The 15693-nt window shown below is 44.6% G+C and overlaps 1 protein-coding gene across 1 annotated transcript in view; it reads left to right on the plus strand.

Annotated features, from left to right (window-relative positions):
• Positions 1–15693, plus strand: part of STPG4 (sperm-tail PG-rich repeat containing 4) — a 384338-nt gene that overhangs the window by 277079 nt on the left and 91566 nt on the right. The window lies entirely within an intron of this gene.

Genomic DNA, 15693 nt, shown 5'->3' on the forward strand with positions numbered 1-15693 from the left:
GGTCTGGTCAGGGGGGCCTGGTGTCTTGTAAGACTCAGAGGACAACCAGGCAGCCAGTTAGCAGAACGAAGCAGTTAGCAGGGTAGAGGGAGAGAGAAAGAAGAGGAGAAAAGGTAGGCGTTGAGGAGTTTCTGGAAATTAAGGAGGTCCAGCTCAAGGCAGAGAGAGGCAGGGAGGCCATTCCAGAGGGAGGCACCTGCAGAGGTGACAGTTCTGTCATTGAGGCCTTTACAAACAAATAGACGGGGAGAAAATGCAGCAGATGCAACCGAAAAACAGAGAAACAGCTTGCAAGAACAGCAAAGACGAAAGTATGAGTACCTGGGAGCGGGAGAGCCTAAAGAATTTGTAGAAACAATGCAGGGTGAGATACACATAGAAATGGAAGTAAGTGCAAGGCAGGGCAGTTTAGTAGGACGCAATAATGTCTGTCTTCCCCACCTGCACCTGTGTTACGTTATGGTCGCTGCTGGTCGATGGCTGCACTGCATGCTCGCCATCTGCGTTCTGACGCCTTTGTCGGCAAACACCTGCATCACACAACACTGCGAGCTTGTCCTGTGAGGGCTTTTCCGCAGAGGGTCCGATCCTTGTTTCTTAAAGGCTTGGATGCTTGGACATAGGCGCAACATATGTACCGACGGGCTGCGTCTCCTGCGCACCTGCCTAGCACAACACTGTGGCCTTGTCCTGCGAGGGCTTTGCCGCAGAGGGTCCAATCCTCGTTTCTTAAAGGTTTTAATGCGTGGACAACACTGCAGCCTTGTCCTGCGAGGACTTTCATGCACATGTTAGATTTGCTGCTTACTATGCACTGGCTCCTGCATCGCCCGAGGTATCTTCTGCCTAATGGGTAACGTCAGATATCCTGGAGCTGCTTTTTGCTCCTGGTCAGCAAATCCTAATTTCTATCCCTGCCTTGTTTATCCAATGTTGGTCTACACACTACACAGTGGCCACCCTTTACTTATTTCTGTGGTTATTAAGTTTGGCTCCTAGGTCAAGGCAAAATGAGTACTATTCATTTTGCAGTGGAGAAAATACAATTGGAGGATACATACATTGCTTTCTCTACATTCCTCACTTTTCTACGCTTTTCAACCGCTGATTTGTGAGAAGAACTTGGATGTCACTTCCTGACACATGTTGTGCTTTTGAAAGTAATAGCCAGGGGGCCCATTTATTTTCTGCATTCATGTTTTCATTTTTATGGTGTGCTTTATTAGGTGAGTGAGATTTGTGTGGTCTCTGCAATTAGCCTCGCTCCTGCTTACAAATTGCCGAGCAAATTAGCTTCCACTTCCTGTAAAACTGTGATTGGATTTCACCTATTTAGGCTTTGTTTTACTTGCATGAATACGACAGAATTTGAAGAAGTTGGTGGAGAAAAACATTGCTAAATCTCTTGAGCAGCATATATATATGCAATTCATAACTATTGGCAAACATTGATCTCATAGCAAGGTAGGATGGGTGATGTTAAAGTTGGCATGGGTATGAACAGACTATATGGGTCTGTTTATCATTTCTTTCCGAATGTGTAGCCAGAGACTATATAGATTGGATGGTGGTGGTACAAACTGAGAAATGGGCAGATTACTTGAGCAACTATCTGGTTGATTAGAATGTGGCATCCCATTTAAACATTCTAACACTTGTTCCTCCTCTTTCCCATAGATCAGGGGTCTTCAACTTTGGACTAAGTCTTCGGTTAGCCCTTGCTTCCATAGTCAATTGTGAGGCATCATGGGAGTTGTAGTGCAAAACATCTGAAGGGACACAGGTTGCTTAACCCTACGGTAGAATTTCCCTTTCATAGATAATACGAGAAAACAACGAAATCTACACTTAGCCGATAACATGTACATAATGTGGTAAGTATCTCTACAAAGTGACTGTGACCAAGAAACTCACCAAGAGGGAGCTTCAACTATTTTTATACTGTAAAGATACACAGATAGGCCAACTTAACAGAAAACAGGGTCTGTAACACATAATATGACCCAGTCCTCGCAGTCATCCTAGGTGTCCAAATGGGGTTTGTCACCCCTTTGCAGTCTTTCTTGCATTGCGAGTTTTAGGGATCCCATTCCTTTTCTTCATTTATTAACTAGTTGCAAGCTTCTGGTGTTCCGTACCGCAAGGACTAACTATAGCCAACAGTCCACCAAACAGTCAGGGAAGCACTGAAAGTCTTCTTGGAGGGATGCAGAGAGAGAGAGATATGGCCAGGAGTCCATTTTGTTGTGCCTTACAATGGACCACTTCTGTTTCTTTGCATTCCGTCTCTCTACTCCTGACATACTCTCCCAGCCACACTCTTGTTCTTCCTCCCACATCCTGGACCTGCCTAGGGCAATTTTGTCCCACCTGAACCTTCCTGGCTGACTGCCTTGGTCGCAGTGGTTGGTCACCATCTTCTAAGTCTCACTATGAGTTGTGTTTTTTCCTCCTACTTATTTTTCCCACTTTTAATCCAAGCTCCTTTCTCCTGGTGTTTGCTTTCAAATTTTTCCCTCAATTGTCATCCTACTAACTCCTCCTTACACAGGTGTCACTCCTTTAGGCCTTTATCCAAAATCACTCTCTTCAGAAATCCAACTCCTGAAGTTACCGCCCCCTTTGCACCACCTTCCATTCCTAATTTTTCCACTTCCTCATCAGCACATCATCCACCTACCAAAGTTATCACCTCCTCTTCAATACCATGTACACCGCCTTGTGTGAACACCTTCTCTTTAGTACCGTTTCTGCCTCCTGATGCTATCACCTTCTAAGTCCCACTTCCACCTCCTGATGTTACCACATTCTCTTTAACACCACATCTATGTCCTGATTTTACCACCTCCTCCTCAGTGCAGCTTCCATGCCCTGGTCTTTAACACCACCTCTGATACCACATCATCTCTTGATGTTACCACCTCATCCTCAGTATTACTTACACCTTCTGATGTTACCACCTCCACCTCAATTTCTGTTCCACCTCCTGAAATTATGAGCTCCTTCTGAATATTATTTCCCTACTCTGAACCCTTGCTCACCAGCCTTTTCTTCCCCATTCCTAAACTGTCTCTCCAGCATCCTCCACCACTCTGACTATGCACTCTCAAATATTCTCTCTTCCCCAACTGCCTCCAAACTCAATCCTCCATTTCCAACAACTCACCCAAATTGACTGGGATCTCTGCCTGTAATAGGGTTATTTTCCCTTGTCCTAGGCTGGGCTCTGATGGTTGTGAAATGGATGAGGGTCTGGGATTGGCTGCATTTCCTAGGCTAGGTTCACCTAAACTTGCTTTGGGCTCTCAAGGATGGACTGTATCAAATGGATTGGCTGCCTTCTTGGAATCCACTTCCCCCTTCTTTTTGCTGTATAGTATCGCCTGGGAATGACACAGATCCTCTGCTTCCCCAGCATGTGAACTTACTGGTGGTTAATCTCTTGACAGTCTCTCTAACACACCTGGATGTGAAAGGAAACCTGCCTCTCTGTAAATTTGCATCTTTGTATCATCTGCAAGGGAACACCCAGTCAGTAGACAATTAGTATGTTTGTATTGTTCACAGATAAACATAGTGCCAGAAAACTGTAAACTAGCTACACTGCATCACTTGCCAGACCTTCCAGGATTTTGCGGCATGAAATGGCAAATTTTGCGGCACAAACCTTTATTTATTGCGCCATTTTTACGGGACATTTTGTATTAACTGGAGGGTGTAAGATTGCCACATTGCAGGAAATAGGCAGAGTGCAAGGCTACAAGAGAGCCAGGGTATCATTATGTATCTTTTGTATTAATTTAATAGGAAGAGTCCCAGATGTTTATGGCTTGGCAGAACAGTGTTTGATTTGGCTACATTTCTGGTTTAATGTTCATGCCTATTTAATAGTATTAACCAAATTGATCATTTTCAGTTGTAATGCTGAAAATATTCCCCTTCTATGTTCTCCAATCCCCCAAACACCCACACACCTCTCTCACCAACACACATCTCACCAACTCTCCATCACAACTTGCATTCCTTAACCTCTCACTCTGTCATACAAATACTCACGTGCTATGTCACACTGTCAAGTCACAATTTGCACTGCCCATCCCCTGCCACACTCTAAATCATACTCCCAACTCACACCTTACACTCTACAATTCCTCCCGCAATATACAGTCCTTCATTCTTTTGTGCTGCTTCTGCATCTTGCATCCTTTCTCCCATTCTATCGCACTCTTCCCTCATCCTTTTTCCCAATCTGCAGCTCACTGCCTCTTTCTGGCCAACCGCTTCCTCTCTGCTTTCTGGCTCACTGACCACACGCTCCCTCTACTTTCTGTACCTCTGCTCGCTCTCAGATTTCTGGCCCACCACATCACTGCTTCCTCTGCTCTCTTGTGCAGTGCTTCCTCCTCTGACCCACTGCACTCCCTCTGCTTTCTTGTCTATCACTTCACATCTCACCCATCACTCTCCCTCTCTCTCAATTTTTTTAAAATGTAGATTTTGACCCAGTTCCTCAAAAAATGGGGCATTTAAAAAAAGAAAGGAGGATATGCTATTTTTAGACAACCCATTTTTGGAAATGAGTAGGTCACCTTATTCTCAAAGGTGACCGGTGCATTTCCACAGGATTGAGCTCTAGCGCAAATTGTGCGCTGGCCAGCTGCCTTGAATGGTGTTCTGGGTTGTTTGACCGAAGTGTAATTATTTGCGACGGAATTGACCGTAGTCAATTTCGCTGCAAATTGATTTGCACTTCAGCCAAACAACCCAAAATGTACCTATCACCACCACCCCACCCCATCCCCTACTTAACTGCTTGGTCGCTGCCGCTTCCCCTGCAACCATGCGGTGCCAGATCCGTCCCTCTAACGCGGGTCGGGTCCGACTCCGCAGGGTCCCTTTTTCGTTATTTTCAATTTTTCTGTCCCCAACTCCAATTTTGAGGAAAAAGGGGAAAACATTTCTGCAACCACTCTAGACCAGAAATACTGAACATGGGGAGCGGGTGACACTCCCGCAACACATGTTCAGTATTTATAAAAATCAATGGAATAGTACTGGACGAAATAGGTGAAATTGTAACATTCCATCGATTTTTGTCATCAAAATGGGCAGTACTTTGAATAGAATCGCTCTCCCGACAGTGTTCTGCAAGTTCCCAGCGCCTTTCACAGGGACAGGCCCTCTAGGTGCCTGCCACTGTAAAATGCGACCCAAAAAATGCATTTTTATCTTGTTTGAGGAACAGAAATGCAAGCAACACAGCAGCGGTTCATACTTTAAAGGAAATGCATGACAGGGTCAGGAAAGACCCTGTCATGCAGTGGCTAGCCCCACATCCCGTGCGCGTAGGGTTGCCTACAATTTCTGCAATTTTTTTTTTTTGTTTGATGTTTTAGTTTTGTCTCAAACTTTTTCATCTTGTGATTCGTGCGAAGTACGTGGATAAAAGAAGAGACAGCAATGTAGTCTACATTGCTAGGAAAGCATTTTTCCTCCATTAATCTCAAGAATGCTGTGAAGGTAAAGGACAGCTGTGAATGTGTATTTGTTATTTTGTCCACTGAGAATCGCAGCCCATCTTTCATCTGTTGTCATTTGCTGTGAGGCCATGTCAAAATAGGCCCCAAACTGCTTGCAGTGGTTGGCGAGAGAGGGACATTCCATGAGCAAATGGAATATGGTTTCTGGTGTCGTGATGATTTCACAGAATCGACAGTGGTTCTGGTTTTTTGGGATCTGTCTTATTGATGCCAAGTAATCATTAGTTGGTAAAGTGTTCAGGCGGATTTTTAAAAAAGGTTGATCTGATATTTGGATCAGGGAATGACAAGATGTATGGTTGCGGTTCATGTAGTTTTCTGTTGTCCTTGTTGCACTGCAAAGTCCGTTTGTATGTATTTTTCTTTTCGATGGTTTTGATCCAATCGTTTTGTAGCATTTTGGTTTTAGCCTGTTGAGGACGTTTCGTTAGAAGTTCTTCCGATATGTTTTCTTGTTCCATTTCTTTGGTTATTGTTTTTTTCCAGGTTTGTAGTATTGTGTTATTTAGAGCAGTTGAGTTAGTTTTCAGAATTTGGGTTGCCGGGGTCTTGTCATCCGACAGTATTTTTCGGTATATGTCTAGTCTTTTCCATCGTACCATGGAACCGATGGATTGGGTAGCTACTTCGTATCGAATTCTCGCCATGGGATATGATTGAGGAAGAGTTAAGATCCTGCGCCAAAATATTGCTTCAAATTTCACCCAGTCTACCTGGTCTGCGTTCATCATTGTTTCCGTTCCATATGTTATGATGGGAATGTATTTTTGTCTGTAGAACATGATGATGGGCTTAAATGAAAATTTTCCATATTTTCTGTGTAGGATGGAGCCTTGTCGTGCGAGTGCTTGAGCCTTTTGTTCTAGGTTGTCTAGCCAATCTCTTTCTGTCTTTGATTGATTGATAATGATGCCAAGGTATTTAAATGTTGTGACATTTTCCAAGCGTATTCCATTGATGTTGAAATCCGGTGTTTTTTTGCTTTTGGTTTAGGTTTCGTTAGAGCCATGGTTTTTGTTTTTGTGCTGTTAATTGTTAGCTCATTTTGTTTCATATAGTCGCTTAGTGCTGTAAGAGAAAATTGGAGACCAAATGGTGTTCTGTCGAGCAAGACGATGTCGTCTGCATAGGACATAATGGGGACCGGTATTGAGTTTATTTTCTGAGGGTTTGTTTGAGTGTTGGAGAGGTATTGATCAATGTCTGATGTAAACAGGTTGTATAAAGTCGCTGCGAGGGGACATCCTTGTTTTAGACCATTCGCTGTGTTGATAGGCTCCGTTGTCAGACCTTGTTTTGTGAGTCTGATTTTTATTGAAGTGTTTGAGTAAAGTTGTATGATGGGTTCTAGGATATTTGCAGGGCAGTTCCATTTGTTCAGTTTAGCCCAGAGCTTTTGGCGAGGTATTGCATCAAAGGCCATCTTTAAGTCAATGAAGGCCGTGTAGATCATGGACTTGTTGTTTATTGCTTCGTGCTTAATGACGTGCAATAGGAGAAGATTGATGTTAGTTCCAACGTTACGTGTGAAGCCTGTTTGTCGCGGTGATAGTCGTCCAGTGGAAGTGGCCCATGCAGTGAGTTGCCTCAAGAGAGCTGTTGCAAAGAGTTTTCCGAGTGGGTCAAGCAAGGCAATCGGGCGAAAGTTCTGAGGAAGGTCACGTGGTCCTTGTTTGTGGATCGGCACTATGGTGGCTGTTCTCCATGTAGTTGGAATTCGGTTGTGTCTGTTTATAATTTCCAAAGTCATAAATTCAGCCCATGCTGCAGGATCTTGTTTAAGGGCAGCATTGGAAAGTCCATCAGGACCCGGAGCTCTTGAGGGATTGAGGTTTTGGATCATGTGTAATAGCTCTTCGTACATGATGACTACAGTCCATTTTGTTTTGGGTTTGGGGTTGAAGTTTTCTTGGGATTGTTGTTCGTGTGCTGCGTACATGGTCGAGAAATGAGTAATCCATGTTTGTTCTGGTACGTTAGCTGTGAGCTTGTGTTGTTTTTGCTGGTTGTCGTTCAGTAAATTCCACAATTCTCTTGTATTATTTGTCTTGTCGGTCTTCATTATTGTTTCTGCATCTGTCTGGAGGAGGATTGCTTGTTGTGATTTCCTCCAGTTGTTGTATCGAAGTTTCAGTTTTCTACTCTCCGTCATGTTTTCTGATGTTTTGTTTTTCTTGAGTTGGCGTGTCTGTTTAGCTAGCTCCTTTTTTCTTTGTGCTATTTCTTCGTTGTAGGAGTGTACATGAGTTCTTTGCGGACGGTTTTTTAATGTTTGGTGAAATGGGAGCAAAATCCATTCATAATTCAACTTTTCAAGATCTGGTTTTGTTGAGGCGTGTAGTTTCATCGGCAGAAGTGATAGCGCTGATTGTGGTATTTGTAGCCTTGAAGATGTGCCAGTAAGTTCGAGCGTTGCAACTTTTGCGTTTTGTTGGCTGATGGTGTGTGAGGTGACAGTTATCTTGTTATGGTCGCTGTGGTCAGACGTTAGTGTTAGAGCTGTCTTGACCGATTCATGAAGGTTTTGCGAAAGAAATATGTAGTCGATAATTGCTGCTGAATGGCCTCTGTTCCATGTTGGGACAAAGGGGGTGGAGTTATCTTTTGCATGATTTAGGAGAGTAAGATTTCGCGTTCTGATTTCGTTCATCCATGTCGCTGCTTTGCCTGTCAGTTGTTCGAGTGGGCGCGGGGTTCCATTTGGTGTGATTAGGTTGATATTGAGATCTCCGCACAGTATAAGTTCGAGGCGTTGATGGGTCGTTACTAAGTTGTCTATTGTCGTGAATACGCCATCGATGAATGCGACAGGTGAAATGGCTGCAGGATTCCAGTACAAGTTCAAGATGGCGATAGTTGTTTCGTCAGTTCCTTTTTTTCGTTGTTGGTGCGCTTGTGTTGTTATGATAAGCAATTGAGTCCAGGGATTTATATTTTCATTGCGCACTACTTTCCATTGCGGGGTAATTTTGATTAGTGTGAGTAGACCTGATGCTGGTCTTCCTTGGTGTTTTTTTATGGCAGGATTTAGGAAGGTAAGATAGCCGTCGCATGCTGGTGTTTCAGTGATCCAAGTCTCTTGGAGACAAATGATGAGATATTTCTCGAGGTCAGGCGAGGGTTGAGTAAACAAATGTAGGTTTCCTCTTGTGTTCCATGAACAAAGTGACCATGTTATATTGTTATTAATTAGTTGTTATGAGTGGGAGTAGGTTGAACTTCTTGAGGAGATGGTTTCTGTAAATGACGTTTCTGGATCATAAATTCTCTTGAATGGTCTCTCGTGTGTATTCGATTCTTCTGGAATTGGGAAGTACGGCGAGTTTGGGTATTTCATTGAGTAATTTTTGTTACGATTTTGCGTATATTTTTTGTAGGATTTTTCCTTGATGACGTTGAGGCCCAGCAATTGAATCCAAGTTTGAGGAGTTGGTCGCGTTTTGTTATGATTAGTTCTTGATCGTCTGGATCAGATAATTCTACAATGATTCTATCTAGGTGCTCTTCGTCTTTGAAAATTATTGAATCGATCTTGTTAGTTGTTATGTGTTTTAGCTGTGGTATCGCTCCAAATAGTCTAAGGGTGTTAGTTCTATTGAGTATTAAAGGTTTTGGTCTGGTAGTTTGATTTTCAATGTGAATTTGGTAAATTTGGTTTTGTTCTAGCGGATTGATGAAGGAAGGGAATGTGCAGTCAGTAGAATCCATTGTATGAGAGGCAAAGGAACCATCTGAGACTTGATCATAGTCATCAGCAAGTAATAAACTGCAGTCGGAAGTATTCGAGGAAATCTTGGAAGTTTCCTGTAAGGGATGTTCTGAAATATCTTCATATTGATATGAGGGTTGTGATTCACGGGTGGTGGAGTATTCGTCAAGAATAATATATCTTGGTGGTGTTGTAAAGTGGATGGATGGCGGTGTGTCATCTAGTTCGCAGTCTTCGTGTGTTGAACAGTTTAGAAGTTCTTCGTCGGTGGAGGGTGAATGTGGGAGGAGTTGTGGCAGTTGCATATTTATAGTATCTTTAGAGGCTTGTAGTCTGTTTGAAGGTTTTGCCAGCTGTGGTAGTGCCTGATCCAATGGTGCTTGATGAGCCTGTATCAGTGTTTTGTCTTTTGACGCTTGTATAGCTTGATCCGTAGATTTTATTGTTCTGAGGAAGGCTCTAGAGCCTGTTTGGTTTTTCTTAGTTGTCTTGGGCTGTGTTGATTTGGTTGTGGGGATTGGTTTTTCTTTCAGGAAGATCTTGAACTGTTCTGGTTTGGTCGCTTGTGGTTGGCAAGAGACTTTGGTCTCTGTTGGAATGGCAGAAGCTAATGACACGTGTTGTTGTGCGAGGCTTGTGTCCGAGGTTTCAGTTTGTGTGGCAGTCTGTTGGATGTTTGAACGCTGAGGTAGTTGAGGTTGAATGCTCTTTGAGACTAATTTTTGGTTTGATTGAAGTTGTTGTTGTAGTTTAAGTAGAGCTAGAAGTTCGTTGTTTAAGTTGGTTTTTTCCTGTCGATCACTTCTGGCCATTTCTGTTAGACGTTGTTGCCATCGATTTGAATGCTCTGCTTCTGAATTGAGACGGGCCTCTGTTTTGTTTAGGAAATTTTCGATATAAATCTGTTTGGCGTGGATCATTGCTAAGAGGGTTCCTTGGTCTTTGATGTTATCGTTCATGGATTCGTGTAGTTTGATGAAAGGTATCATGGTTTGAGAAAGTACTGCCATCAACATGTTTTGCAAATCGATCATTGTAGTTGGAATTCTTAGATTGGTATTTTCGTCGTTTTCCGGTTTGTTGGGTGTTGAGGTAGGAGAATTGCGTTCTGTTGGTTCTGCTAGCGGCATTGAGTTGTCGTTTTTGTTTATGTTATCTGGTGTGTAGAAAGATTCTATCGTGTCGTAGTTAAATCGGTTGGGAATGTTCTGGTTTCCTATTTGGTTCGTGTCGCTTTCTGTCTTGATGATTCCGGTTGCTTGTGTTAGACACGGGGTTGATGTCATCTGTAATTGTTGGTTTCCTGTAGTTGTACTAAATATTTCTTTGCGTTTGTCAAGGCTTGACATGATTGATTCTATTTCTGTTATGTCCATTGATAGTCTTTTTGCTTTGAGTAGAGTTTTGGTGTTGGTAGGTTCTTGGAATTGGGGGCTTTTGGTTGAGTTGTGAGTCTGTAGCCATGCAATTTTGGCTAATCTTGCTTTTTCCTTCTTTGTTTGCTGCAGTGTGTTATTTAAAGAGGTGCATGGTTTGGTGGAAGTTCGTAATTCTTCTGGCTGCGGTTTGATGGGTTCATGGTTAGGAAAGTCTACGTTTTTATAGTAAGGATAGTCTTTATTATAATTGTGATTTTTGAATGAGCAAGTAGTATTGTCCAGTGGCCTTTGTTTTCCGTTGTTCTTTTGTTCGGTATTATCGGTTCGTTGTTGATTTTTTGCTGTGGCTAGTTGCAGCTCGGAGTTGTATGTGTCTTCTGTTGAGCTGAGAGCTTGTTCTCTGTTGTGTAGTTTGGTTGATTTTTTGCTGTGGCTAGTGGCTAGTTGCAGCTCGGAGTTGTATGTGTCTTCTGTTGAGCCGAGAGCTTGTTCTCTGTCGTTTAGTTTGGTTGAGGGAGAGGTCTCTCTGTTTGCACTTGGTTCTGCATGAGGCTGCATGACGGTGTTAAGCAAGATCAATTCTTCGCGTCTATCTTCAGGGCGGTTTTTCAGTAGGTTGTTTGTCTTTTCCGGTTGTTCTTGTGTAGGACTGATGTTCGTATCTTCCGATGGTTGTAGGGCTAGATCTCTTCGAAATGGTAGTGTTGTTATTTCGTGAGATTGTTTTGTGTTGTCGGGAATCTTGGGGTCCGTTGGTCCGGGCGGGGGGTTTGCTTCTTCGTTAGTTGAAAATGCAATTTTGCCGTCTTGGGTGTATAATTTGTTGGAGACCAGTGTTAGCGGGGGGTTTTGGTCATGATTGATTCGGGTATCATGTAGTGGTGCACTTGAGGCGTCTTCTGCTTGGGCAATTAGCTGATCATCTTCGCTGGTATTGACGCGGGGATTGTTAGTGATATGTTCCGAAGTCTCAGATGTGTTATGTATTTGGTTTTGTATGCTGGTTTGAGGTTGCATATCACGGTGGTCATTTGGTAGCCTTGTTGTCGCACTTGTTGTGTTTGTGAAATGGTCTATATTGAGCAATTGCTCAGTCTGATTGTGAGGTTTGCGTGAATGATGATGTTGTCCTCGTGAAAAGGATTGTTCCATCGTGAGTTGTGACGAGTCCAAGTCAGATTGGGCAGCTGTGTTAAGTTTTGTTCTCAGTCTCGTCTTCGGGCGGGCAGCTGGTGGTTGCTTGGGACGAGTTTCCAACAGTTCTGCTTTGTTTGCTGACGGATCTGTTGTGTCCTGACGCGTTCGAGGTTTGATGGTGGTGATTTTGTTCCTCCTAGAAGTTCGGTTGAGGTGGTGAAAGAGTTGACCTCAGGATCCAAGGGACTGTCCCTTTCGGTCTCCTTTGGAGGTGGTAACTTTATTCCTCCTAGAAGGTTGGTTGAAGTGGTTGGATAGCTGACCGCAGGATCCAAGGGGCTAGCCCTTTCGGTCTCCTGCAGTGTACCAGAGTTAGGAGTACTGATGTGGTGGGGGATTTCAGGGGTAGGTTTTATCTGTTGAGGGTCTGGCACGCACAAGATCCAAGAGACGCCCTTTCGTTCTCCTGGGTGGGAGGTGGTGTGGGCAGGACTGTCTGTTACCCAGGTGTATCCTTGTAGGTTGCTCTTTCGCTCTCTCAGAGCGAGGTGTTATCAGGTAGAAATGTGATCTGTTAAAGGTCTGGTGGCCACAGTATCCAAGGGGCGAGCCCTTGCGGGACGTAGATGATGTGTGGCGGCTTGTCTATTTCCAAGGTGTATCCAGGAAGGATACTCTTTCGATATCTCAAGTCCGGGTGGTTTCAAGGAGAGATGTTGTTTGTTGAAGGTGTGGCGCTCACGGGATCCAAGGGAGGAGCCCTTTCGGTCTCCTGGGGCGCAGGTGTGTCTAAAGGAGATGCTCTTTCAATATCTCACATCCAGGTGTTGTCAAGGAAGGATGTTGTTTGTTGAGGGTCTGGCGCTCACGGGATCCAAGGGACAAGCTCTTTCGGCCTCCTGGAGCGCAGGTGGGTTGGGCAGGCCTGTCAATGTTCAAGTGGCGGATCTCGTTGAAGCGAGCAGCAGTGTTGAGTTTTCCGCAGGTTTTCTCCACCGAGATGCGTATGGTGTATGCAAACTGATTAGCAATCTCTGGGACGAGTGATCAGGAAGTCCCATGTTATCCTCAGTGGACGTCCTGGGCGTGAGGTATTGCACTGCAGGACTGTGTGAGAATTTCGATGAGATGAAACGTTTACTGCAGGCTTTAGAGACGTCGAAGAGTCGCAGCTGGGGCGTAGGTGAAACTTGTGTTCGCGCGGGGACCGGCAGTCGCAGCCAGGGGTACCGGGGAGCAGACTGGGCCAGGGGGGCTGTCGGGCGTAGGACGTAGGTTTCACCTGGTAGGTGGGTAGTTGGCGAGGGGGGAGCGTTGGTGACACGCTGTCCGGAGAGTGCAGCTTTCGACAATAGAACAGTTGTCGGAGGAGAGAGGGAATATCAGCTCAGGCTTGGTATGATGGTAGTGTACTGCGGTTGTTGTTTTCACAATGAGCTTCTGGTTGGTGTCTTTAAATAAGGTTCCAAATGGATATAAGGAGCGGGAGCGCCGCGGAGCCTGCAGAGCCTAAAGACCAAAAGACTCTGCAGCAGACTCCGCGGCCGCTCCGCGGCTTGCTGGGTAATTTGAGTCCTCAAAGTGTAGAAGTAGAAAGAGAACAAAAGGGTAAAGCACACCCTCACTGGAATCAGGAGCAAAACACTGTAGAGTCTCTCTCCAGGCACGACCAAAAGACTCTGCCTGCACATTTAAAAGTCCATCTTGCTTAGAAATGAGGGATGCGCTTTTAAATTGACAGAAACGCCACTTTATTTGATCAAGGAGGTTAAAACAGTAATTTTTGCAGATTACTTTAAAAAATGTTTTTTTTTTTAAGATGCTGTTTTTGCACAAAACGGCTGTTTTTGCGGCATCTTGCGAAAAACACCGTTTTCACTGCATTTTGCGGGATCGCAAAATCGCTATAAGCTGGAGGGTGTGACTTGCAGGGATTCCTTTCTCAGGGAGAATCTCTCTGAGCCTCTAAATGTACTCATTGTCTACCACAGGATGTTTTACAACTGTAGAAGAATGAGTTTTACAGTATCATGTGGTTAAATGTGTCTACCAATGAATCAATGGGCCTCATTACAAGGTTGCCTGTCCAGTAACAACGGTGCCGGTAATTTACCGGCACCGTTGTTACCTGACCGGCAAACTAAGAGTTCTGCTCGCGGGTGCCTTTCAGCCCAGTTCGACCGGCACCCGCGAGCAGACCTCGACGGATGCACCGGCACCATTCCTGAATGGTTGCCGGTGCATCCGGCCTCCCCATTCCCATTGAGTCCAATGGGACTCAAATGGGAATGGTGAGAAATAAATACCGGCACCCGACAATGGGGATTTACCAGGTCCACCGGGGCTGGAATGCCCTGGTAAGTCCCCATTGCTGGGTGACAGTAAATTCATGACTCCGGTGTCAGCCGTACCAGTATTTACCAGCACAGCTACCACTGGACTCATAATGAGGCCCAATGTGTTTGTTCTCCTTCTTGGGGACTTTAAGTTCTGACTGAAGGGACCTTCAGGCCCTTTCATTTGGGGAGAAAGTTTGCATGAAGATCTCATGTGACTGCCCACTGCTACAAGACTGGGGCCAAGGGAGAGTGACGAGAGGATCCACGCCCCAGGGCCCATCCTCCAATAGCTTGGACAATTACCCGGCCCCTGCGTCACCCCTTTGGTGGTCACCATATGTAGGCAGGAGCCTTTGTTGAAATAGAGTGGCATGGGAACTATTATCAGTCTCCCCATCTACATGCAAGAGGAACTGGGCCATGAAAATCCCCTGCCCCAAGAATGGGAGGCCTAGCCATAGGACAAGAATGGGAGGCCCAGCCATAGGACAAGAATGGGAGACCCAGCCATAGGACAAAGTTCACTGTCTTTATTAACAATTAAAAGGACAGGGATTGCAACATGAGCAATGCAAAATTCTTCAAGTGCTCTCGCTCTTCAAGCACCTGTTGTTCCATTTTGTTAACCAGTGATGTCACATAAACAAAGGTACATCCCAAAAACCTAAGAGGGGAAAGGATTGGTTAGTGAAGCGAACTACTTATGCCTTCCATGAGGGATTATTATGTTCATTGGGTAAGCCATATCTGATGCCTCCTCCTGAGACCACCTCCCTTTGTCACAAATACAAAGTTACAGTTTAGTATAAAGGTGATTGGCTGGTGCAACATAGTGTATGCTTAGCATGGAAGGTGATTCGGGATTGGACAGAAAGGGTGTTCTCAGTCCTGGAGCTTTGGACATTTACCAGGCCAAGGGCAACTATTCAAGGTAGTGGGAATGACCTTGAAGGTTCTGCATGTTTCCAATAAGATACCATCTCTGATCTTCAAGGCCCTGAGACAGAACATTAAGCTTTGAACCTGTATAACTGTTGTATCCTTTTACCTTTGTTCGATGGGAACAGTTTTCTCCATCTGCCTCGAATGAATAGGCTCTGTCTCGTAGAATCAAGTCATGTGCGAAGGGACCACGAAATGGAGCTCCTTTGCTTGCAATTAAGAGGATTTTTTTACTGTCTCTCTCGCAGGTGCCCTATTTCTTCTGTTAACCTGAAACCTTCCTTAGCTACTTGTCCTTGGCAAGGCTGTGCTCGGTGTCTGCACTGGAAGACTTGCCTGCATGCTTCAGCAGGATCAGTCTGTCACCCTGCCAGCCTTTCCCGGTATTCTAAAGTTTGTCTTGATTTTCCCATTCACTCCAATGTACTGATGGCTTCCATCTTTACTTGCATGGCCATCCATGTTAATTACGGTTAAGCGTAGGGAAGATGTTTATATGTATTGTCATGCATCTTGCAGTTCCCGCGTAACAACAGTGTGTCAGTCCTCTAACTATATGATTCATAAGCATATTCTTTGTATCTAAGAGAAATGCGGCCTAAGTGTCTGTGCAAATTTGTGCTGGGATGCCTATGTGCTTCATGTCT

Source organism: Ambystoma mexicanum, chromosome 4q (genome assembly GCF_040938575.1).
Source record: "Ambystoma mexicanum isolate Mex_15411 chromosome 4q, UKY_AmexF1_1, whole genome shotgun sequence".
Classification (NCBI taxonomy): domain Eukaryota; kingdom Metazoa; phylum Chordata; class Amphibia; order Caudata; family Ambystomatidae; genus Ambystoma; species Ambystoma mexicanum.